Below are 26,383 nucleotides of genomic sequence, written 5' to 3'. Positions count from 1 at the left end.
CCATCTATGTTGCTGCAAATAGCAAAAATTTTTATTCTTTTTTATGGCTGAGTAATATTCCATCACACACACACACACACACACACACACACACACACACACACACACATCACATCTTCTTTATCCATTCATCTGTTGAGGGATGCTTAAGTTGTTTCCATACCTTGGCAAAAGTAAATAATAATGCTATAAACATTGAGGTACATGTATCTTCTCAAATTAGTGTTTTTGGTTTTTTTGGATACATAACCAGGATTGCTGGGTCATATAGTAGTTCTATTTTTAGTTTTTTGAGAAACCTCCACACTTTTCCACAGTGGCTGCACCAATTTACATTCACACCAACAGAGTATGAGGGTTCCCTTTTCTCCACATCCTCACTAACATTTGTTATTTGAGTTTTTTAAGTGATAACCGTTCTGACATGTGTGAGGTGGTATCTCATTGTGGTTTTGATTTGAATGTCCCTGACGATAAGTGATGCTGAGCATCGTTTTACTACACTCTCCTTTTTTTAGATACTAGAGTTTTCCTTTCAACTTTAACACACACACGCACACAAACACACACACCACTGAAATTTTTTTCCCCTTCATTCTCTGGACATTGATGAGCTAAATCTGCACTGTTATCTGCCATTCATTATTATTTTATATTCTAAAATATTAATAGCTCCTTGTATTTATTTATTTATTATTTTTAACATCTTTTTTAGAGTATAATTGCTTTACAATGGTGTGTCTGTTTCTGCTTTATAACAAAGTGAATCAATTATACACATACATATGTCCCCATATCTCTTCCCTCTTGCATCTCCCTCCCTCCCACCCTCACTATCCCACCCCTCTAGGTGGTCACAAAGGACCGAGCTGATCTCCCTGTGCTATGTGGCTGCTTTCCACTAGCTATCTATTTTATGTTTGGTAGTGTATATATGTCCATGCCACTCTCTCACTTTGCCCCAGCTTACCCTTCCCCCTACCCATATCCTCAAGTCCATTCTCTAGTAGGTCTATGTCTTTATTCCTGTCTTGCCCCTAGGTTCTTCTGACCATTTTCTTTTTTTTTTTTAGATTCCATATATATGTGTTAGCATACGACATTTGTTTTTCTCTTCCTGACTTACTTCACTTGGTATGACAGACCCTAGGTCCATCCACCTCACTACAAATAACTCAGTTTCGTTCCTTTTAATGGCTGAGTAATATTCCATTGTATATATGTGCCACACCTTCTTTATCCATTCATCTGTTGATGGACACTTAGGTTGCTTCCATGTCCTGGCTATTGCAAATAGTGTTGTAATGAACATTGTGGTACATAACTGTTTTTGAATTATGGTTTTCTCCAGGTACATGCCCAGTAGTGGGATTGCTGGGTCATGTGGTAGTTCTATTTTTAGTTTTTTAAGGAACCTCTATACTGTTCTCCATAGTGGCTGTATCAATTTACACTCCCACCAACAGTGCAAGAAGGTTCCCTTTTCTCCACAACCTCTCCAGCATTTATTGTTTCTAGATTTCTTGATGGTGGCCATTCTGACCAGTGTGAGATGATATCTGATTGTAGTTTTGATTTGCATTTCTCTAATGATTAATGATGTTGAGCATTCTTTCATGTGTTTGTTGGCAATCTGTATATCTTCTTTGGAGAAATGTCTATTTAGGTATTCTGCCCATTTTTGGATTGGGTTGTTTGTTTTTTTTGCTATTGAGCTATATGAGTTGCTTGCATGTTTTGGAGATTAATCCTTTGTCAGTTGCTTCATTTGCAAATATATTCTCCCATTCTGAGGGTTGTCTTTTCGTCTTGTTTATGGTTTCCTTTGTGGGGCAAAAGATTTTAAGTTTCATTAGCTCCCATTTGTTTATTTTTATTTATTTATTTATTTATTTATTTATTTATTTATTTATTTATTTATTTATTTATTTGTGGTACGTGGGCCTCTCACTGTTGTGGCCTCTCCCCTTGCGGAGCACAGGCTCTGGATGTGCAGGCTCAGTGGCCATGGCTCATGGGCCTAGCTGCTCCGTGGCATGTGGGATCTTCCCAGACCGGGGCACGAACCTGTGTCCTCTGCATCGGCAGGCAGACTCTCTACCACTGCACCACCAGGGAAGTCCCCATTTGTTTATTTTTGTTTTTATTTCCATTTCTCTAGGAGGTGGGTCAAAAAGGATCTTTCTGTGATTTATGTCATAGAGTGTTCTGCCTATGTTATCCTCTAAGAGTTTGGTGGTGTCTGACCTTACATGTAGGTCTTTAATCCTTTTGAGTTTATTTTTGTGTATGGTGTTAGGGAGTGTTCTAATTTCATTGTTTTCCATGTAGCTGTCCAGTTTTCCCAGCACCACTTATTGAAGAGGTTGTCTTTTCTCCACTGTATATTCTTGCCTCCTTTATCAAAGATAAGGTGACCATATGTATGTGGGTTTGTCTCTGGGCTTTCTATCCTGTTCCATTGATCTATATTTCTATTTTTGTGCCATTACCATACTGTCTTGATTACTGTAGCTTTGTAGTATAGTCTGAAGTCAGGGAGCCTCATTCCTCCAGCTCCGTTTTTCTTTCTCAAGATTGCTTTGGCTATTCAGGGTCTTTTGTGTTTCCATACAAATTGTAAAATTTTTTGTTCTAGTTCTGTGAAAAATGCCAGTGGTAGTTTGATAGGGATTCCATTGAATCTGTAGTTTGCTTTGAGTAGTAGAGTCATTTTCGCAATGTTGATTCTTCCAATCTAAGAACATGATATATCTCTCCCTCTATTTGTATCATCCTTAATTTCTTTCATCAGTGTCTTATAATTTTCTGCATACAGGTCTTTTGTCTCCTTAGGTAGGTTTATTCCTAGATATTTTATTATTTTTGTTGCAGTGGTAAATGGGAGTGTTTTCTTAATTTCATTTTCAGATTTTTTATCATTAGTGTATAGGAATGCAAGAGATTACTGTGCATTAATTTTGTATCCTGCTACTTTACCAAATTCATTGATTAGCTCTAGTAGTTTTCTGGTAGCATCTTTAGGATTCTCTGCATATAGTATCATGTCATCTGCAAACAGTGACAACTTTACTTCTTCTTTTCTGATTTGTATTCCTTTTATTTCTTTTTCTTCTCTGATTGTTGTGGCTAAAACTTCCCCAACTATATTGAATAATAGTGGTGAGAGTGGGCAAACTTGTCTTGTTCCTGATCTTAGTGGAAATGGTTTCAGTTTTTCACCATTGAGGACGATGTTGGCTGTGGGTTTGTCATATATGCCCTTTATTATGTTGAGGAAAGTTCTCTCTATGCCTACTTTCTGGAGGGTTTTTTATCATAAATGGGTGTTGAATTTTGTCGAGTGCATCTTTTTGAGATGATCATATGGTTTTTCTCCTTCAATTTGTTAATATGATGTATCACGTTGATTGATTTGCATATATTGAAGAATCCTTGCATTCCTTGCATTCCCACTTGATCATAATGTATGTTCCTTTTAATGTGCTGTCGGATTCTGTTTACTAGTATTTTGTTGAGGATTTTTGCATCTATGTTCATCAGTGATATAGCTCTTTGTATTTAAGCAGTGATTTTGCAGTTCTCATGGTTCAATTACACAGAAATCACAGGCAAATACAATAGACATTACAATATTTTTCTAGGAAGCAGGTAGGTTCTTTAAAACTTTCATAAGTCGGTCCCTTCATATAGATAAGGAAATCCAGCCAGGAACCACAAAGTTTAGACAGATTATAACAGGTCTCCCATCTATTTTTTTGTTTTGTTTTGTTTTGGTCACAGCAACTTATGAGCATTAACATTTATAGGTTAGGTTTACAAGGATTTTCCCCCTGCATAACAAATTTAGTTCTTAGGTAAATTCTGTGAAGTAAGTACTGTTTTCCTTATTTTAAAGATAATGAATTTATGGTGTTCAGAATTAAGCTAATTTTAAATATGGCCAAACTAGTACTCCTGTGTTTTCCATTTCATAGATGGCAAAACACGACTCAGAGAGGACGGTACCAATCTCCCTCGTTCCCACCCTCAGCCTGTTTCTATCACTCCACATCCCCTCTCTCCTAGGGTCACTGGTTTTGGTGTATCTTGATTTCCCCATTTTGTCTTTGGGGTAGGTAAATTCAGAGAGGGCTTGTCACCCTGAATGAACTGGAACATCAGCTATGTCTATTTTCTTGGAAGTAGGGGACATTCAGAGGGTATGTTCAAGCATCAAATGAAAAACCAACAATGTCCATCTCTGGAGTCACCCCAGACCAGCTCTACTGGACAAGGCCATGGCCACAATGCTGTACTTCCCTAACAGGTAATTCACAGCTCTGCCACCACTAGCAGCACAACTGTCCTTCTCTGCCTTGTTTCATAGCCTGCAAAGACAGGGGTGCAGTGTCCAGCTGTCCAGTCTGTCCAGTCCACACTATGGCTTAGGCTCCACAGGGGACTGGTCCCTGTAGTACCACCTCAATGGCAGGGGCAGAAAGGGGTCAAGAAATTAGTGTAATAGAAGGAGAAAGCCTGAGCTAATAGAAGCTTACACATCAGGGATTTATTTTTCTCTTGTAAAAGAATTTTCTCATCTAACAAGAAATCTGGATTTGGTTAGCTCCGGGGATGATTCAGCTGTTCATCAAGGACCCTGGCTGTTCCCACCTTTCTGCTACACTATACACAACATATAGATGGATGTCTCCTCATGCTCTCAAGGTGTCTACAGCAGCTCCAAATATCACATCCTCTTACAGCAATGTACAAAAGCAGCAAGAAACAGCAAGAAACAGTTTCTCTCTCCCTCTCTCTCCATTCCCTTTCTTTCTTTCTCTTTCTTTCTTTCTTTCTTTCTTTCTTTCTTTCTTTCTTTCTTTCTTTCTTTCTTTCTTTCTCTCTTTCTTAATATATGACAACTGTTAATCTAGGGGCATTATCCACAACATTTTATCAGTTCTCTTGACAACCCACCATTTTTCTATAGAAGAGATGAATCAATCAATCCATCCTCCCATTCATCTATCCATCCATTTACCCATACACCCATTTATCCATCCATCCATCCATCCATCCAACCATCCATCCACCCTCTCAAGAACATACTTCTACTATACTCAGTGTTAGACCTTGAGGATTCACAGATGACTCAGTCAGGTTTCCTTTTGCTCCCCTGGTCCTTATACTCTTCCAGGGCAAGGTGATGAATGGAGACAGATCAGCTAATGCAGCATGATATGTGCTATATGTGTATGTCCACTGAGCAGCTGGAAGCCAGAAGGGACAGTGCTGGTTCTCTGAGATCCAAGAACTTAATGAAGATAGTGACCTTTCCTGGAGTAGGACAGTTTACTGCTCCCGTATTGCACGTGACTTATTTTTCAAATCCAATCTTAAGGGAGCATGGCTCTGAGCAAGCTTTGAACTCCCTTATAGATGTCTAAAGCTGACATTCAAGTCATTATCCCAAACTATCATCACACACCAAATAAGGAGCTTGCCACTGTCAACCCACCTTAATTTCAGAGATATGCAATTTTTTTTGTTGAGTCATAAGCTTTCTTTCTTTCTTTCTTTCTTTTTTTTTTTTTTTTTTGCGGTACATGGGCCTCTCACTGTTGTGGCCTCTCCCGTTGCGGAGCACAGGCTCCGGATGTGTAGGCTCAGCGGCCATGGTCACGGGCCCAGCCGCTCCACAGCATGTGGGATCTTCCCGGACCGGGGCACGAACTCGAGTCCCCTGCATCGGCAGGCGGACTCTCAACCACTGTGCTACCAGGGAAGCCCCCATAAGCTTTCTTTTTGATGACACATTATAAAAAGAAAGGTGATGCTTTGGGCCCGAGGAATTAAGTGTTCTCTTTATACCTTTGGGAAGAAGAGGGCAGAGTATACCCATCAACAACCTGAGGATGTTGCTTGTCTAGAAACAAAGAGAAGCTCTGGGGACTCTCTGTTTGAAGTTGGTGGAGACTCAGTTTTGGAGGAGAGAGGCATTTAGAGAAAGTCTTCAGAGTAACCGTATTCATGCTCTTCACTGTGTGACTAACTGGGTTCACCAATTCCACTCTCCAGTATGTAACTACCTCTACTACACTGTCTCCAACAAATTAAAATTAAAAAGGGAGGCTTTGAATGCCTACTTCCAGTCAATTTGGTCTTAGCAATATATCAGTGAAAATTGTTTTAATTCTGGCTTTTCTTAAGAATAAATAGTCAGGAATGTTTTACTTCCTCAGCTCCCCCATTAAAAGTCCATCTAAATTCAATCAGATTTATTAGCTCACATGAACATTAAATTTCTTCCAAAGGTGAGTTATCATTATATAATTCCATGGTCTAGCATTTGCTTTAGGTTCAAAATGCCTGAAATGTTTAGTTTAGTAATCCTTTCTCAACAGTTCTAAGGCTGGTTCTGTGTTATAATCTTTTTTTATTTTTTATTTTTTTTCTGATCAAGCATCTTCTAGCATAGAGCTTCATTCATTCTTATGTTAATTCCTTTACTTATTCACTAATTCATTTTTCCATTCATTTATTCTTCAGACATTTGCTTAATCTGAATCTTACATCCCACCCACACAAAGGCACACATTTAAATAAAAATTCTCTCAACATGGATGGACCTAGAGATTGTCATACTGAGTGAAGTAAGTCAGACAGAGAAAGACAAATATCATATGATATCACTTATATGTGGAATCTAAAAGAAATGGTACAAATGAACCTATTTACAAACAGAACTAGAGTCACAGGGGTAGAAAACAAACTTACAGTTACCAGGGGTGAAGGGGTGGAGGGATAAATTGGGAGATCGGGATTGACATATACACACTACTATATATAAAATAGATAACCAACATGTACCTATTATATAGCACAGGAAAATCTACTCAATATTCTGTAATGACATATATAGGAATAGAATCTAAAAAGGAGTGGATATATATATATATATATGTACAACTGATTCACTTTGCTGTACAGCAGAAACTAACACAACATTGTAAGTCAACTATACTCCAATAAAAGTTAATTAAAAAAAATGTCCCAGTCCACCTGTATCTCACAGGTTGAAAGCAGGCAGAGAGCAGACTGGCCATTATCATACAGTGGAAGGAGTGATATATTGGAAAATACTCCCTCGTGGGGAAGGGATTCCTTCTTGGAGGGACTTGACCTGTATTTTGAATAAACAGAGCAGATATTTGTAAACAGGGCCTTCTTGACAGAGGGACAGTTTATGAAAAGAGGAGTTTTATAGTTTACTAATCAAATTGTGCAATTACTCTCTACATTTTATCATCTAAAGGAGCCTTATGTATTTATCAAAACCCAAACTTTGAGGAACATTAGAGAATGAACACAAGGTGAAATGGAATTATCTGAGATTGGAGGAAGGCTCCAATATTCTATGACTTCAGGTAATTTATTTGTTCTGGTCCTGAAACATCAAGACCAGCCAAAACTGGGTGAACTTCTCCTCCCCTAAAGGCTGATGCCTTTAGACACAGTCATGACCACAGTTGTCAGAACTGTCAAGGCCAAGAAAGGAATGGGACCTCCCTGTCTGAACTGGGGCCACACTGTACCATCAAGACCGTATCCATTGTTTTTAATCTCCAGCTCATTTTTTTTACCTGCTTGTTTATTTAAGTCTTTCCTCTCCTAACTCAGCTATACTGTGGACCCCTGAGCTATTTGAATTCTCTACTCTTGACCCCAAGAGAGATAAAAGACAGGATGGAAAAGAGAGTTCTGGATCCTGAGTAGTCTGAGAGAGCAGAGGATATGGACGTGCCCTCCATGCTTCCAAAGCATCCTGTGTTTACAGTTGGCCTGTTGTGTAGCGCCCTCAGTAGATTGTGAACAGCTTATAGAAAAAGATCATGTTTTGGAGTTGTGTGAGCCTAGTGACTGACTCACGCTGGTGATTCCTATGTGTTAACTGAATCAGCTGATTTAAAAATTGACACAATTAAAATAAGACCTTGGTCCTGAATCCTATGTAGGTTTCCGAAGCCCATGGGTGGGATGTGCCTGTTTTGTTTGTTTGTTTGCTTGTTTGGGGTTTTTTTGTGTGTGTGTGTAAGAATAATTGGAAGGGGAGAATAAAGGGAGAGAAGAAGGAAGAAAAATACTTACTGGAGAATGAAGAGAAGGCAATGAGGAAAGAGGGGAGATATAATCAGTGATAGAAAAACAGGAAGCTGCAGAAAGTACAATAGAGAGAGGAAAACTTGCATGTTACATTGTTTACATTGATTGTGATCATTGTGATTGGGGATGTTCACAGTGGCCCTTGGAGGAGAGAAATGAGTGCACAATGAAAGGAAAACAGGAAAGTGACAAAGCATTAGAGGAAATAGCAGTCAAGATGGATCAGTCAATGGGATTTCTCTGGTGGTCCAGGGGTTAGAACTCTGCTTTTTCACTGCCAAGGGCATGGGTTTGATCCCTGGTTGGGGAGCTAAGATCCCGCAAGCCACAAGCCATTCGGCCAAAAAAGAAAGGATGCATCAGTCAAGACATTTGCTGACTCATCCACTCACATGCTTTGGGATAAAGAGGAGAAATATTAAATAATAAGCTGTTCTAATTTAAAGGTGATCATTGTATCTTAGAGGAAAAATCAAGATGGGATGACCCTTAAAAAAGAGTTGTCAACTGAAAATGGTTGTGTTTAAGTAATAGCTATAATTAGCATTAAATGAGCCATTACTATGTGCCAAGTGTAAAGAGAGTCCTTAAACTGATTTTGTCTTTAGGTAAAACTCTGTAATAAAGTTTCTTATTGTTTTTTAGACTACAGAAAACTTCATAACAGACTGGCATTTTTTCTCAGACGTGAGTTTGTAACCACTGAAGTAGGGGGAAATATCTAATATTGGTGTGGAATTCCATAAAGCTCTTGAATACAATGATATTATTGACTCTTCACAATAGTTCTCTGCTAATTCATTCCTATTCTCTAGATAAAGTCAAGAAGGCTGAAAGAAGTACAATCAGTGAAGTCTCTTTCGATTTGCAAGGAGTGGAGCCATTTCTGGAACACAAAATTTGATGCTATATCTTCAGCTCTTTCCATTCTACCACAAGTACCGTTGCTTCTCACCACGGCTTACATTGGAATCACCTGGGAAGCTGTAAAAATATGTGTTGGTCACACTCTCAGATTTTGTTTTGATCGATCCAGACTGAGGCTAGGGAGATGCATATTTAACAAATTCCCCTGTGCTTGATATGCAATTTAAATTGTGAAAACTCATTTGCCCTGTGGGTGACCACCTGCTTGCACAAACTAATGCTTACAGAGCTGTTACCCTGTGTGGACACTCTGCTCTGCCACCCTGATTGCCCATGTAGAACTGAAGGACTTAATACCCCAATGTCTGCAAAGATGGGCAGCTGATAGCCCTTTGTGGACAGCTCTCCTGGGGAATTGCCTCCTTCTGAGGGCAGCCCCAAACATTAACTGATCAATGCATGGGGTGCAAATGGCCACTCCCATGCCCCATCTTGGGTAATTTGGAAGGGTCTACCCAACTTCAGAAATATCCATGGGTCCTTGCTGCAAATGCTCCAAAGCCCAAACTCTCCTTCTGTTCAGTTCTGTGCCCCTTCCTCTGCCAGTGTTGATTCCGGGAGCACTCCTGATAAACTCTGCAGGTAAGTCCCAGCCTCAGAGACTGCTCCCTGCGGCCTCCACGTACAGTTTTCATTCCCTTTGTACAAGCTCCTCTCCACCAACCACAGGGTCTTGAGTTTCAACGTTAAGAGTCATTTCTTTGATTCAAACAGACTCCTCTTGAGTTCCCTATGAATCTGCATCTCTGTAGTGCAACTGACAGGAGAAGGTAAACCACACCTTGAGGCCGTTCATACACCCCGGACACATCTGAAATATAGAACTTGCTTAGAGAGGGCCTGGTTCTACTGTTGTCATCTCTGAGCCAGAGGTCTTTATCAAGCATCTCCTGTGCATGAATTCCAAAAACCAATAGATGGATTCACAACCAATTAGAACTTTAAGGCATCTTACAGCATCTCAGACAATGCTTTCCTTCTGCAGTTGAGGAAACTGACACCCATAGCAGGAAAGGAAATTAATTGCATAAGGTCAAGGCCAGAGCCAAGTTCAGAACCAGAGTTCCTAACTCTCAGTCCTGTATCGTCTTTCCCCCCTTGTGGAACTCACCCGGGCTCCTGTTAGGGCCTTTCCTTGTACAATTCAATTAGCCTTCATTTTTCTCCTGCCTCCAATTTTCTGTCCATCCAGCTTCAAGGTGTCTAAGAAAATTTCATCCAGTTTCATATGGATTCAGTGAGAAATATCTGTATAACCTTTATCCTGTCTTGGAATCCCAACAATTGTTGTGTTACAGCAAAGAAAGGTAAGCCCATTGGACTCAGGAGCCCAAGATTCTTTCCCAATAGGCTGCCTAGGGATGTGGGAAAGCAGTGTGCACGCAGATGGTCCCAGTCTGGCTTGCTTCACTCCAGACCTCCTTAAGAAACAACAACAATGAAAACACACCCAAGAACGTGGAAGTCATGTTGGAACAGGATCCGTGATAGATCACCCAGACCTGCCATTTACCCAGGAAGCCAAGCTCTACTGGGAGCTGAAAATGTATAGGCGGAAGGGTAACCTTGGCCCTCAGCCATACCGTGCTGATGCTAAGAGTCCTGGGAACAGCCTGTGATCTAATTTTGAGAGCAGCGTGTCTCTTCTGGATGCCCCCTCCACCTCCCCAAGTCCAGAAGGAGACTTGGAGAGTACCCAGGCTGTGATCTCCTTGCTTTCAATTGCTGGATTCCTGTCTAGGGCTCAGCATTAGGGCATTTCTCCAAAGCCTTACGTGCTTACAAGTCTTTCTTCCCCCTCTTAATTTGCCTGGAGCCAGGCTTTCATCTCGACTTTTAGCCAAGAGGCACCTGCTGAAATATTCATCAGCAGAAATTGTGCCATGGGTGCTTTTACCTATTGGTCCATTTGTATGTCATTAGAACAAGGGTGAGGTGAGTGGAAATGGAGTTTGACACCAGAGACTGGAATTCACTCAGAACTCCAGGTAAGAGGCAAGTAACCCTTTGAAGCATAGGAAGCTAAGTACTCAAAACAGACCTTTGCCGACATTATCTACTCATCCACGGATCAGTTATTCCTGGCATCTGTTTATTCTTTCAAGACGCTTTATCGAGCATCTCCTGTGCATGAATTCCAATGCTGGACGCTGGCTGTACCCAGATGAATATGATTTAGTCCCTGCTCACCAAGTCTCACAGTCTAATGAGGGAAAGCAGACAAGGATACAGATAAAAGGGCAAGTGTCGTTATGAAGTTAGGTACAAAGGAGCATAGAGCAGAACTCAGATTTAGAAAAGATGAGCACCCGTTCCTGGAAGCAAAGAGCTCCAAGCTGATTCTTGAAAGCTAACGTGAGTTCTTCAGTTGATGAGAAAGTGGGTGGCAGGGTGGAAGTTTGGAGGATGCCAAGAGGAAAAAATGGACCTCCAGATAGAATCAACCACAGACGCAAAGCAAGATGCAATGAGACATGACATTACGGATGCAGCTATGAGCAGTCAAGGGATGATGAAGAATAAGGTGGGGGGGGTGCAGAGAGAGATCTGGCAAAAGAAGTGGTCAGTGGCAGGTCAGGGGCCTTGTCTGCATGCTCAGGAGCTTGAACTCTGTTCTTTATTTGTTGATGGGAGAAGAGGTCAGAGTTGAAGAGTTCTAAACAGAGAAATAGGATGGTGAGATTTATGCTTTGGAAATGTTATTCAGACTTCAATGGGAGCATAAATTGGCAACAGAAGATAAGTGGGGAGACCATTAAAATAAGCAGGAGATAACATGGTTGTGAATTATGGTAGAGGTAGTAGGGGTGGAATGCAAGACAGAATTTCGATACCAATAAACAGAGCTTTCTCAATTGAGTGCAATGGCCATTTCCTGAGCATCTATTATTGGCGACAAACTAGTCCATGTACGAATGGGAGAATTCCAAATCAGTGTCAGAGACCATTTTATTTTGCACAATCTAACATGTCAAGTGAATTCAGGGATCTTAACCTAGCTTTGCAGAAGAACCAGATGATTACCACTGGATTTAAAAAAAAAAAATTAAGGAACAATATTGACCATTCACCAAAGACAAGAAGGTTAGGGAGCAGAGAATTGATCCTCTTCAGTTTCCTAGAGTGGGCTCCGTGTTTCTGAAAGAGGATTCAGTCTGCACCCAGACCTCTAATCTCATGTCTGCTTTGGCTTGGGCTGGTGAAAATTGCACAGGCTTTTTCAAATCTCCAGTGATGAAGGCATGACTGATGAACTCAGACCACAGCAAAGGCTCAGTGGATCCAAGGCAGAGCTGATTGTCTTTTTTCATCTCCATGGCACCATTGAAAAACACCAGCTAACATTTCAGGCAACATTCTAACAAAGCACATCACTGGTTGCTATCAGCTCCACGATGTTGGTATTTATAGAGGAGTCATGATTTTTTTTTTTAACATTTTGTCTCTAACATGGAATGATATAGGGCCCTGTTGCCAGTGTGCCCCATAGGCAGTCTCAATTTTTGTGCTTGTGCCACATAGATATAAAAGCACATCTGAATTTCACTTGGAGTTAAATCACTGTGAATGTTCCTGGCTGGATGCAGTGGGATAGAAATATTGTACTGGGGAAAACCTGGCATGGTAAACAAGAGTTTGGAAGTTACTTCTGCAAAATGGAACTATATGGATATGCCTATGTGTATGTGTATGTACGCATGCATGGGATCCGTACATGCACGTAATGATAACTGAAAAGGGAGACTAAGTCACTTGCATTTTGAGGCAAGTCTTGCTTCTGTTGCTGTTATTAATTCACATTGTTCACATTTCTGTGACCCAGTTTCCTCATCTGTAAAATGAGGATAATTATATTTATGAATAAAACACTAGGAGCTCGTTGGGTGAAACAGAATACATGATTGAGAGGAAGCAATTTTATGACAAGCTACAAACACTGTGCATCCACAGGGCACCCAAGCACGTGCTCTTGCTGGAGCCACAAAATCTCATTGGTAGCTGATGGGTGAAAAGTACTGATGTACTTTTTTTTTTTAACATCTTTATTGGAGTATACTTGCTTTACAATGGTGTGTTAGTTTCTGCTGTATAACAAAGTGAATCAGCTCTATGTATAAATATATCCCCATATTCCCCACCGTCTTGCATCTCCCACCCACCCTCCCTATCTAGGTGGTTACTCAGCCATAAAAAGAAATGAAATTGAGTTATTTGTAGTGAGGTGGATGGACCTAGGGTCTGTCATACAGAGTGAAGTAAGTCAGAAAGAGAAAAACAAATACTGTATGCTAACATATATATATGGAATCTAAAAAAAATATATAGTTCTGATGAACCTAGGGGCAGGACAGGATTGATGTACACTTTAAAGGGCTATGGACATGCAAGTTGAAGTTGCCATTTGTGTGAAAAGATAGATATGAAGGTACATTGACATGGCTGGTTGCTTGTGGAATTCTTCCCATCCCAAACCTAATCAAAAATCTCATTATATGATACAGATGATTGAAAAATTGTTGTTGAACTGTGCCACTCACGTTGCATCCTATAATCTCTGACTGTCTGTTGTGTTCAGTAGGGTATGAACTATATTGGTGTCCTACCAACCACTTCTCCCCCAGGTAGAGGTGACACGTTTTCCTTTTTTTTTTTTTTTCAGCTGTGATGAAGTTTATTTTATCAATGTTTTTTTTTCTTTTTTAACGTCTTTATTGGAGTATAATTGCTTTACAATGGTGTGTTAGTTTCTGCTTTATAACAAAGTGAATCAGATATACATATACATATATCCCCATATCTCTTCCCTCTTGCGTCTCCCTGCCTCCCACCCTCCCTATCCCAGCCCTCTAGGTGGTCACAAAGCACCGAGCTGATATCCCTGTGCTATGCGACTGCTTCCCACTATCTATTTGACATTTGGTAGTGTATATATGTCCATGCCACTCTCTCACTTTGTCCCAGCTTACCCTTCCCCCTCCCCATATCCTCAAGTCCATTCTCTAGTAGGTCTATGTCGTTATTCCTGTCTTGCCCCTAGGTTCTTCATGACCATTTTTGTGTTTGTTTTTAGATTCCATATATATGTGTTAGCATACAGTATTTGTTTTTATCTTTCTGATTTACTTCACGCTGTATGACAGACTCTAGATACATCCACCTCACTACAAATGACTCAATTTCATTTCTTTTTATGGCTGAGTAATATTCCATTGTATATATGTGCCACACCTTCTTTATCCATTCATCTGTTGATGGGCACTTAGGTTGCTTCCATGTCCTGGCTATTGTAAATAGAGCTGCAATGCACACTGTGGTACATGACTCTTTTTGAATTATGGTTTTCTCAGGGTATGCCAAGTAGTGGGATTGCTGGGTTGTATGGTAGCTCTAGTTTTAGTTTTTTAAGGAACCTCCATACTGTTCTCCATAATGGCTGAATCTATCTACATTTCCACCAACAGTGCAAGAGGGTTCCCTTTTCTCCACACCCTCTCCAGCATTTATTGTTTGTAGATTTTTGGATGATGGCCATTCTGACTGGTGTGAGATGATATCTGATTGTAGTTTTGATTTGCATTTCTCTAATGATTAATGATGTTGAGCATTCTTTCATGTGTTTGTTGGCAATCTGTATTTCTTCTTTGGAGAAATGTCTATTTAGGTCTTCTGCTCATTTTTGCATTGGGTTGTTTGTTTTTTTGATATTGAGCTGCATGAGTTGCTTGTATGTTTTGGAGATTAATCCTTTGTCAGTTGCTTCATTTGCAAATATTTTCTCCCATCCTAAGGGTTATCATTTCACCTTGTTTATGGTTTCCTTTGCTGTGCAAAAGCTTTTAAATTTCATTAGCTCCCATTTGTTTATTCTTGTTTTTATTTACATTTTCTAGGAGGTGGGTCAAAAATGATATTGCTGTGATTTATGTCATAGAGTGTTCTGCCTATGTTATCCTCTAAGAGTTTGATGGTGTCTGGCCTTACATTTAGGTCTTTAATCCAGTTTGAGTTTATTTTTGTGTATGGCGTTAAGGAGTGTTCTAATTTCATTCTTTTCCTTGTAGATGTCCAATTTTCCTAGCACCACTTATTGAAGAGGCTGTCTTTTCTCCACTGTATATTCTTGCCTCCTTTATCAAAGATAAGGTGATCATATGTGCATGGGTTTATCTATGGGCTTTCTATCCTGTTCCATTGATCTATATTTCTGTTTTTGTGCCAGTACCATACTGTCTTGTTTACTGTAGTTTTGTAGTATGGTCTGAAGTCAGGGAGCCCCATTCCTCCAGCTCTGTTTTTCTTTCTCAAGATTGCTTTGGCTATTCGGGGTCTTTTGTGTTTCTATACAAATTGTGAAATTTTTTGTTCTAGTTCTGTGAAAAATGCCAGTGGTAGTTTGATAGGAATTCCATTGAATCTGTAGATTGCTTTGTGTAGTATAGTCATTTTCACAATGTTGATTCTTCCAATCCAAGAACATGATATATCTCTGCCTATTTGTATCATCTTTAATTTCTTTCATCAGTGTCTTAAAATTTTCTGCATATGGGTCTTTTGTCTCCTTAGGTAGGTTTATTCCTAAATATTTTATTCTTTATGTTGCAATGGTAAATGGGAGTGTTTTCTTAATTTCACTTTCAGACTTTTCATCACTAGTGTATAGGAATGCAAGAGATTTCTGTGCATTAATTTTGTTTCCTGCTACTTTACCAAAATCATTGATTAGCTCTAGTCATTTTCTGGTAGCATCTTTAGGATTCCCTATGTAGAGTATCATATCATCTGCAAACAGTGACATCTTTACCTCTTCTTTTCTGATTTGGATTCCTTTTCTTTCTTTTTCTTCTCTGATTGCTGTGGCTAAAAATTCCACAACTATGTTGAATAATAGTGGTGAGAGTGGGCAAACTTTTCTTTTCTTTTTTTTTTCCAGGAGGCAGCCAGATGATTGAGGTTTATTTATTATTATTAACATCTTTATTGGAGTATAATTGCTTTACACTGGTTGTTAGTTTCTGCTTTATAACAAAGTGAATCAGTTATACATATACATATGTCCCCAAATCTCTTCCCTCTTGCATCTCCCTCCCTCCCACCATCCCTATCCCACCCTTCTAGGTGGTCACAAAGCACCAAGCTGATCTCCCTGCACTATGCAGCTGCCTCACACTAGCTATCTATTTTACATTTGGTAGTGTGTATATGTCCATGCCACTGGCAACCTTGTCTTGTTCCTGATCTTAGTGGAAATGGTTTCAGTTTTTCACCATTGAGAACGATGTTGACTGTGGGTTTGTCATATATGGCCTTTATTATGTTGAGGTAAGTTCCCTCTACGCTTACTTTCTGGAAGGTTTTTATCATAAATGGGTGTTGAATTTTGTCAAAAGCTTTCTCTGCATCTATTGAGATGATCATATGGTTTTTCTCCTGCAATTTGTTAATATGGTGTATCACATTGATTGATTTGCATATATTGAAGAATCCTTGCATTCCTGGGTTAAACCCCACTTGATCATGGTGTATGATCCTTTTAATGTGCTGTTGGATTCTGTTTGCTAGTATTTTTTTGAGGATTTTTGCATCTATGTTCATCAGTGATATTGGCCTGTAGTTTTCTTTCTTTGTGACATCTTTTTCTGGTTTTGGTATCAGGGTGATGGTGGTCTCGTAGAATGAGTTTTGGAGTGTTCCTCTCCCTGCTATGTTTTGGAAGAGCTTGAGAAGGATAGGTGTTAGCTCTTCTCTAAATGTTTGATAGAATTCGCCTGTGAAGCCATCTGGTCTTGGGCTTTTGTTTGTTGGAAGATTTTTAATCACACTTTCAATTTCAGTGCTTGTGATTGGTCTGTTCATATTTTCTATTACTTCCTTGTTCAGTCTTGGAAAGTTGTGCATTTCTAAGCATTTGTCCATTTCTTCTTGGTTGTCCAGTTTATTGGCATATAGTTGCTTGTAGTAATCTCTCATGATCCTTTGTATTTCTGCAGTGTCAGTTGTTATTTCTCCTTTTTCATTTCTAATTCTATTTATTTGAGTTCTCCCTTTTTTTCTTGATGAGTCTAGCTAATGGTTTATCAATTTTGTTTATCTTCTCAAAGAACCACCTTTTAGTTTTATTGATCTTTTCTATTGCTTCCTTCATTTCTTTTTCATTTATTTCTGATCTGATCTTATGATTTCTTTCCTTCTGCTAACCTTGGGTTTTTTTTGTTCTTCCTTCTCTAATTGCTTTAGGTGTAAGTTTAGGTTGTTTATTTGAGATGTTTCTTGTTTCTTAAGGTAGGATTGTATTGCTATAAACTTCCCTCTTAGAACTGCTTTTGCTGCATCCCATAGATTTTGGGTTGTCGTGTTTTCACTGTCATTTGTTTCTAGGTATTTTTTGATTTCCTCTTTGATTTCTTCAGTCATCTCTTGGTTATTAAGTAGTGTATTGTTTAGCCTCCATGTGTTGTATTTTTTACAGGTTTTTTCCTGTAATTGATATCTAGTCTCATAGCATGGTGACACATTTTCCATAAAAAGGTTTCATGACCAGGGCTCTGGATTTCAGAAATCTCTGAAGTCTCTCCTCTGTATCTTCAGTATTTTTCCCCCTTGTTGTGTTGTTGCATAGCCAATTATCACAAATTTATTGGCTTAAAAGAACTCAAATATACAATCTCACAGTTTCTGTGGGTGAGGATTTTGGACACAGCTTTGCTGGGTCCACTGCTCAGACAATCAGCAGGTGGAAATGAAGATGTAATCCAGCAGTAGAATCTATCTCTTTCGTCATATAATGTCACCTAATCAAGGGGCCATCAATCATCTGCACTGACCCCACCCACACTCACAGGGAGGGGATTTCAGCCGGCAGGATACTTGGGGGCCATATGGGAATTTTTCCCACCACCTTTGTTTTTCCCAGTGTCTACTCTGGGCACATTCGGAGACAACAGTTGTCATCTGTCAGGTCAGGGGTCTGAACACATTTTAGAGCAGAGATTATTTTAACTCCAGTTTTGAAGGATGAACAGAAGTTAGATTTAATACAGAAAGCCCATCCTAGACACAGTGAGGGATAGGAAATAATTTAGGTTTAATAATCCTAACTCCTGCTGTTCTGTTATTGGATCCACTACTTCTGTTGTGGACACATAAAGTGGTTATGATATTATTTACTTTTTCATATTCATGTATATGGGGCTAATTGCTCTAAAATACCTGAATTTTACAATGTAGATAGGAAGAGTTAATTGAAAGAAAAAGTAAATCACCTTCTTCCACTACTCTGACACAATAAGAATAAACACATATTTAGAGCTACATTTCCTGTGCTTTAATGTATATGAAAATTACCTAATATTATTGGGAAAAAAAAAGAGGATTCCTGTGTCCTATCTCCAGAAATTCTTATTTAGTGGAACAGATGTGATGTCCAGGAATCTGAATTTTAACAACCTACAGGGAAATTTTCAAAGCAGGTGGTCCAAGGGCAATGCTTTGAGAAATTTGTTTAGTGCTTTACCAAGATCTTTCACAGATAGTTTCACTTTCCCCCCTCAATGGTATACTCAGTGCAACATGATGTTCATTTTATGAGTCAACCTAAGCTTAGAAAGTCATTTGCCAAAATCATTACACCAGTATATAAGAAGAACTGGGGACAAATTCAGATGTTCCTTTTCAAAGCTCCAGATCATTTTTGCCTCATAGTCTCGTAAGGCATAGTTTATAGGTGAGGGTGTTAATTGGATCTATGTCCAACTGGTGTTTGGGATTTTTCTTTTTTGTTACTCCATCTCCATAATATCTATGCATCTTGGACCAAAAGGTCTGCCTTTGCTTCAATTCCTATAAGAAACCCTGCGGAATTCACATTAGCACTTCCATAAAAGTCATCAATGCTCGGCAAACTACTCAGAATTTAAATATGGAAGTTGAAACCCTAATCACAATTTAATATAACTAAATATGTACATACTTTATGGTCAATCATCCAGACCATTTACAGGGTCTCTTGGCTTTGAAATTACTAAAACTCAATCGGTGCCGTAGAAGAGACTTGCTTGACATGACATATATTGAAACAGACTGTAGAGCAATCACGTAGGGATGAAAACCTCGCTTCAGCCTTAGTGAACCAAAGCTAAGAGGCAAATTATTCAATTACAGTAAATTTACAGTAGCTTAATATTTGATAAAAGTGGTTCTTCCATCATCAGAGCATCTTAGTGAAAACACTTGAGTGGCAAAATAGTGCCGGAAACTTAAGATGTTTTAACCACTTATTAAGAATATTCATCTAGCTTGATCTTCTATGAGGAGCTAGTTTGAATATCTGTTTTTTGGGTTTTTTTTCTGGTAATTGCCAGGCACTTTGTGCATGCGCCAGTGACCTCAAAATTAACCTGCTAATTGTCCTACTGCAAGCAGTAGTAGGGCTGTTAGGGGCACACAGAGACATCCACTGGAGAAAAGCTGCTTGGGGTTGAGAGCCTGGCCTTGCGAGAGGGATACTGTGTCTGTCCTTGGGATTTTGAGTTGCAGATAGATTCCCAAGTGCTAGCCCTACAGAGGTGTGAGATGTGCCTGGCAAGGGGTCAGACTGCTCTCTGAGAAGATTAGTTGTGAGTCATATGACAAGTTCAAGGAGAAGCCAGTTGTCTGCCCAAGAAAGTTCTAAAGCAGGGCTTCTCAAATTTTAATAGAGATGAATCATGAGGGATCAAGTTAAAATGCAGCTTCTAATTCAGCCTGAGATTCTGCATTTTTAACAAGCTCTGGAGTGATGGCTGCCCCTGCCCCTAGCCTATGGACCACTCTGCGAGTCCAGGAGATGGAGGATACTCCTGGCCCCGCCTGGATCAGGCATATTTATAATGCCGCAGTCTCTGGTGTGACGTCTGAGTTGCAAGACCACAGATGATAGTGGACACAGCCCTGTTGGGGTTTGAATCTACACTCTAACAACTTCTAGCTGTGGGGTTTGGGATAAGCTGTTTATCCCATTTGAGAAAATTCCATGGCACTGGATTTGAGGCAGGATAAGGAGGGGTGCTACCTTTGGCATGCTAGACTGAGGGACACGGGGAAATTCAACTTGGCTTTTAGCTTCCTCCAGTGGGTGCCCTTACATGCAAATGTCTGTGCTGTAGCTAGCTTTGGAGTTACCGCCATAGAAATAAATATTCGTTCTGCCCAAACCCCTTCCTTGTCAAGCAGCACCTGCTGGGAATGTTGATTTTTCTAACTTCCAGAACCAGAGTACGACTTCTTAATCTGGGTTTAGTTAAACTTCCCCTACTGCTCAGGCACTGTCGTCAAATATAAAAGAGGTGAAGAGAGGGGGTGGAAATGCTAATTAGACCCTGTCACAATTCCAGCTACTGTTGTGAGAATTCACAGTATGCAAATCAGATTAAACCTACCCTCAGCTTCTCAGGGATGTGAGGGCATGGGTGGGGGATTGGATTGACAATCCCAGGGTGAAAAGGTAAGAACTGATTCCCATTTGTTCATCTCTCTGTGGTGTCTCCAAAGCACCCAAGCTGAGAGACACCCATGGGGAGAAGTAGAGTCAGATGACTCTACTTCTGTGTGTGTGTGTTTAAATAAAACATTTTCTGCGCCCCAATATTGCAGCTGTATTCAGAGTAAAAGTGAGCTAAATGGCTTTAAACACACACACACACACACACACACACACAGCCACCATTCAGCTCAGTATAAATGTCACAGCGTCAAATACTAAATACAGAGAATTATTAACGTAAGTGGCCTCCTATAATAAAGCTCATTATTAATAGGCCTATTAGCTCAGCATTCATTTGAACTGACAGCAACTTCTTTCTATGGCAGCTGTTTGCTCCCTTTTTACTTCCAAGACCCCTTCTGACATCTCAATGTATATTAAGAGGCAGAGAATGGGGTGGAGGGTGGCAGGGAGGCTGTGATGGAAGTAATGCAGATTCTTCTAAAACGGGAAAGAGAGACTGGGAGTTACTATTTATTGAGCACACGGTATAAAATAACAGTGAACATTATTGAGCCTATATCACACGCAAGCATATTACACATATTATTTTATCTACTTGGCAGAAAACTTAGGACACCAGTTAAGTATGAATTTCAGATAAATAACACATATTTTTAGTAGTAGTATGCTCTGAATATCGCATGGGACATAGTTTTATTAAAAATGATTTGTTGTGTATCTCAGATTCAGATTTAACTGGGAGTCCTGTGTCTTTATTTGGTAAATGTAGAGCAAGTTCTGTTATTATCCACATTTTACAAGTCAGGGCACTGAAGCTTAAAGGGGTAAAGTCTGAGGGCAAACCCCAAATTGGGTTAGAATCTCTGACTTTGAAATCGATTTATTCTAGAGCTCTTTCTCCTACCACTATTCACAGGAGGCTTTCTACCAGCGCATCAGTCATGACACACACAGTCCCGCCCACAGCTTCTCTGGTTCATTTCCCCAGAGTTTCCTGAAGTTGCTTTTATTGTACCCATTTTGCAGATGAAACTCCGAGCTGTTCAGTTACAGCCGAGCATTATTTTGATACTTTCTTGAGCACTTCTTAAGCATCTACTCTCTGTTAGATATTCTGCTGAACACAGGGGGTAAAATTCAGACCCGTGTTCAGTCTCCAAACCCTAAGCGTATAGTAAATGGAATAAGGCATGCACACATATCAGCTAAGTGAAATGCACGATGGGACCGGTGTTATAATTACTCCCCCAAACAGTTAAACCGGCATGTCCGTTTCCCTTTTGAAAAAAGTTTCACCCAGTGAAGACCTTTTAGGGGGCCTCTATTGCAGCCTGATTATTAAATACAATCTTAAAGGAAACCCTGGATTGCCATATGAGAAAACAATGTCATATTTTCAGCTTAAAAATATTGTAAAAGTCCTGAGGGAATGAATCATAAGTGAAAAATATGAGAAATTTAATAAATGGGAATTTGCAGAAACCAGTTTAATATCACACAGAAAATGACATGAAAGGATGGTTGCTCCTTCCTTCTTCAATTGCAGCTCAGGATCAAGTGATGGAGATCAAATTATGTGACATTTGTTTAATCAGTATTTATAAACACCTACTATGTGCCAAGCACTATAGAGAAAAATCATATATCTGCTCTCAGGGAGCTCACAGTGGTTACACACTCTCTCTGATTCTCATTTTTCTCACCTGCGAAATGGGAATAATATTTGTATCATAGGCTGTTGTGAATATTAAATAAGTTAATAAACCTAAGCTCCTAAAACTGGCACATACTAGATACTCATTAAATATTAGCTCTCACGGTTATTTGCTGAGAACCAAGAAAATTGTAGGGGGGCATAATTACTTTGTAGTGTGATAAGGAAGAATTGGGGCAGAGGCATGGGAATGTGATGCCACAGAAATCACCCCCGCAAAAGACCTTAGAGACTTAAAGAAGGCTTCACATTCAGCAAAATGAGCCTTTCCCCAAAAGGCAGGAGGAAAGGGTATTCCACCTTAAAATGAGTTAACATTTATTGAGGTAGGTACTGTTTCCACACACAAAGAAACAGACTGCAGATGGCAGGTCTGGGCTATGGACCAGATAGTATGGTCTTTACTCCTGATCAGTTTCTTGTGACTAGAATGGCAGGTGGTCTGGGGCAGCTGGTGTCCAGTGAGAGCGGAAGAGAGATGGAGGTTGGGTGGACCAAGGGGCCAGCCCAGGAATTGCCTCAAAACTCACATCAGCTGATGACTGTCCTACAGGGGCTGAGGGACCACTAAAGCGTAGATAAAAGAGAACGAGAATGTTCCGATCAGAGTTAAGTTGTAAAAAGGTGACTCTAGTAAAAATGGTAAAAAAAAAATGGTGTGGAGAGGGACAGATTGAGATGGAGATTGAGAAAGAGACACAGAGAGAGATGGAGAGAGATGGAGAGAGATGGAGAGAGAGAGAGAGAGAGAGAGAGAGAGGGGTGTATTTTTCAAGTAAAGTCCTTTTGTGCAGTGTTGGTCTCCAATATTTTGCCAAATATATCTGAATTTTGTTAATAGAATATTTGTGGGCTTATGGTTCAAAGGGAGACAGATTTCCAAACAATTTCTCTATCTTCTAAAAGTGGTTGAAGTTCTGTAAGCCCTCTCTTTTTGGTTAATTGCTGAGTTATCTGCTTTCTACCACTAAATTAAATATGTAGTAGCTTTGCTTTTTCACCAACGAGATACTCTGTGGAGATGAAGAGTCCAGGAGTGATAAGCTGAAAATCCTAAGCTCATGCATTTATTAATCATTTATTTTATTATTTATCCATTAAACCAACATCTCAGCCATTGAACTTTCCATCTTTCTGTCTGTCCAATCATTCACTTTTATGTCTATGCACGTTTCCATTTATTCATCCGTCCATCCATTCATTTCCTTTCCTTTCATTTCATTTACCAAATGCTCACTGAGCATCAGTTATATGCAAGCACATTAATAAGATTAACTAAGCACAGTTCGTTTGCTATAGGGATCCCGCAGCTCATTAAAGGAAATATGCAAGTAGACAGCCATATCACAGTATCTTTTTTAAAAAAAAAATATTTTATTTTTTAATATTTTATTTTATTTATTTTTTAAAGTTTTTTGGCTGTGCCAGGTCTTTGTTGTTGCGCACGGGCTTTCCAAGCAGGGGCTACTGTTTGTTGCTGTGTGCAGGCTTCTCATTGTGGTGGCTTCTAGGTGCACGAGCTTTAGTAGTTGTAATACGTGGGCTCAGTAGTTGTGGCTCACGGACTTAGTTGCTCTGTGGCATGTGGGATCTTCCCGGACCAGGGATCGAACCCGTGTCTCCTGCATTGACAGGAGGATTCTTAACCACTGCACCACCAGGGAAGTCCCATGTTACAGTTTCTTAAAAGGATTCATCCACAAAGATATTTCCAAAGTCCAGAGATAGAACAAGGCAAGGGGTGATAAACTAGAAGACTTTAGCCTGCTTTAGGAAGTGACTTGGTTGCCTGACAAGTTCTAGAACTCTATCAGCAAATGAAAAATGGCTGAAGGTATGTTTGTTTTACTTGACATCTATCTCTACTTTTCAGATTTCAGGTGTTTTCAGAGGGCAAATGTCTTTACTCCACAAAACTACTACAAAGAGTTACCAATAACAGCATGTTCTTATTAAAAAGAAGTCATTTCCCCCACTCTTCTTGCTTTACCAGTTTAGAAAATAACGTATTCCCCCAGGGCTCTATTCACCACCACTCTGCCTATTCAGCAGTGATGTGTTAAAGAAACAGTTGACTTGAGACTTTTCTTTAGACTTGGAAGAGAAGAGAGTTGCAGAAAGGACCTAGAGAACTGGGCTTTTCCTAGCCCAGTTTCTGTGCCTTCATAGATGATTTATTGTTCAGTCAGCACATTCTAACTGGCAGTAAGGGGGCCATTTCATTTAGCTTTTTGGTGAAAAATGCAGCTAGGACTGCAAACTTTGAAACTTTGAGCTGGAGCCAAAATAACTAGAAATTATTGCTGGTGAGAATTTAAAAAAAACTTAAAATTATCAATAATAAAAATTAACCCTATTTGTATCTGGCTATTTTTCTTTTAATAAGTTTAATAAATTAACACTCCAGGCAAATGGCAGAACCCAGGTAGTCTGTCTCAGCAAAAGTCCCAGATCCCTGGATCCTTCTCGTGCTTAAAAAGACATCAAGACTCCCTCTCTACTTGTTTTCTCCTGTAGACTTGGAGAACGTCTCAGATTTCCTGGACAGTGAGAGAAACATTCCTGCGACTTGAGGTCATCTCCATAATATATGTGTACAGTGATTTGTACACTGTGTTGGTTTCCACTGATTAAAGAGCTAGTTTTTTAAGTGGGAGGTGGGCATGATGCACTTGCTAATAAATGTGGATGCTTTGGATTTATTTGGGAGCCTGGAGGATATCCACCCCAGACTCTAGGGTGGATATATGCAGAGCACTTCAAATCAAGTCTGAAGATGAAGTCAAAGGACAAGAGAAGGAGAGGATGAGGAAAGAAGCAAGAAGGGAAACAACAGAAACTTTAGAAACCCTCCTTAAGTGGCCCTCCCTCTGGCATGATACCCAAACTGTTGCCAGGCTACACTGCTGCCCCTGTGCCCTGATCCATATCCCCCAATCTCCTTCCGTCCATTTGACCATGAACTCCTTGAGGATAATGATAGTATTTTAACTGTATTTGAAATCCTGGCACCTAACAGTGCCTGGCACGGAGTAGGCAGTCCATAAACATTTGTTACGTAAAATAAATGAGAAGATTCTAAGTGACTGATAATCAAAGATTGTCATAAAGATCAAAATTATATAAACAGAAAAGAAAAAAGAAGTGAAGGTGAGAATATGTGATTCAGTAAAGTTTAAGAGTTATCATAAAAGGAATCAGTAAACCCATGTATCACCTACTCAAAGTGGGCTCGGGACCAGCGAGAGTAGCGTCTGGATCCTGAGAACCTGTTGGAAATGTAAATTCTCAATGCCCATCCTAGGTCTACAGAGCAAGAATCTGTGGAAATGGGGCTCAGAAGTCTTTGTTCTAACAACCCCTCCAGCAGGTTTTTATGAACTCTCAAGTTTGAGAAGCAAGTGAGTAAAATATATTGCCTTTCACCAGTGAAGTATTGAGTTAAGTGAAACACATGGAAAATACCTTTCCTTCTCGTCTTCCAGAATTGGCGCTGTCCCGTTTCTCTGATAAACATTTGGCAGTTTTCACAAAGAAAAGAAGGAAGGGGAGGAAGGGAAAGCCTAGAAGGAGGGGTCTTATTATGTGAATCAACTATGCCATTTGCTGTGATGGTCACTTTTCATATGTGAGAGTTGAAATGTCCATGGAAGCATCTCTGTTCTGGATCCTACAGACAAGGGCTTCTCTGAACCAGGGGAGCCTGGAGGATTTTGCCTTAGATCACGCAGATGAATGTATTCAAGGTGGGGTTTGCTTTGATGGCCTAGCTGAGGCACAGAATAGATGGCCTCTCACGGTGGTGCAATCTGATTACCTTAATGGCCTTATATATAGTGCCTGAGCCCTCTGCATCCTAGCTATGAGACATGGGTAACTTAATATTTCTCAAGTTCGGTCTCCTCACCTTTAAAAATGGAATAAGACCCATTTGATAAAGTTGTTGTTAGGATCAAATGAGTCAAGGATTATGAAAGCCCCTAGAATTATGCCCAACATTTAATAGAAACTTAATGATGACTGAATATGAACAAATTGTGGACTGAATCTATAATATCTAGCACATTCACCAGGGTAATTAATGTCAGTTGCCACAACAGACCAGCCCTGAAATC

This window comes from Grampus griseus (genome assembly GCF_964374135.1).
Source record: "Grampus griseus genome assembly, chromosome: 2".
Classification (NCBI taxonomy): domain Eukaryota; kingdom Metazoa; phylum Chordata; class Mammalia; order Artiodactyla; family Delphinidae; genus Grampus; species Grampus griseus.
The sequence above is the reverse complement of the archived record's forward strand: the minus strand, read 5'-3'. Positions refer to the sequence as shown.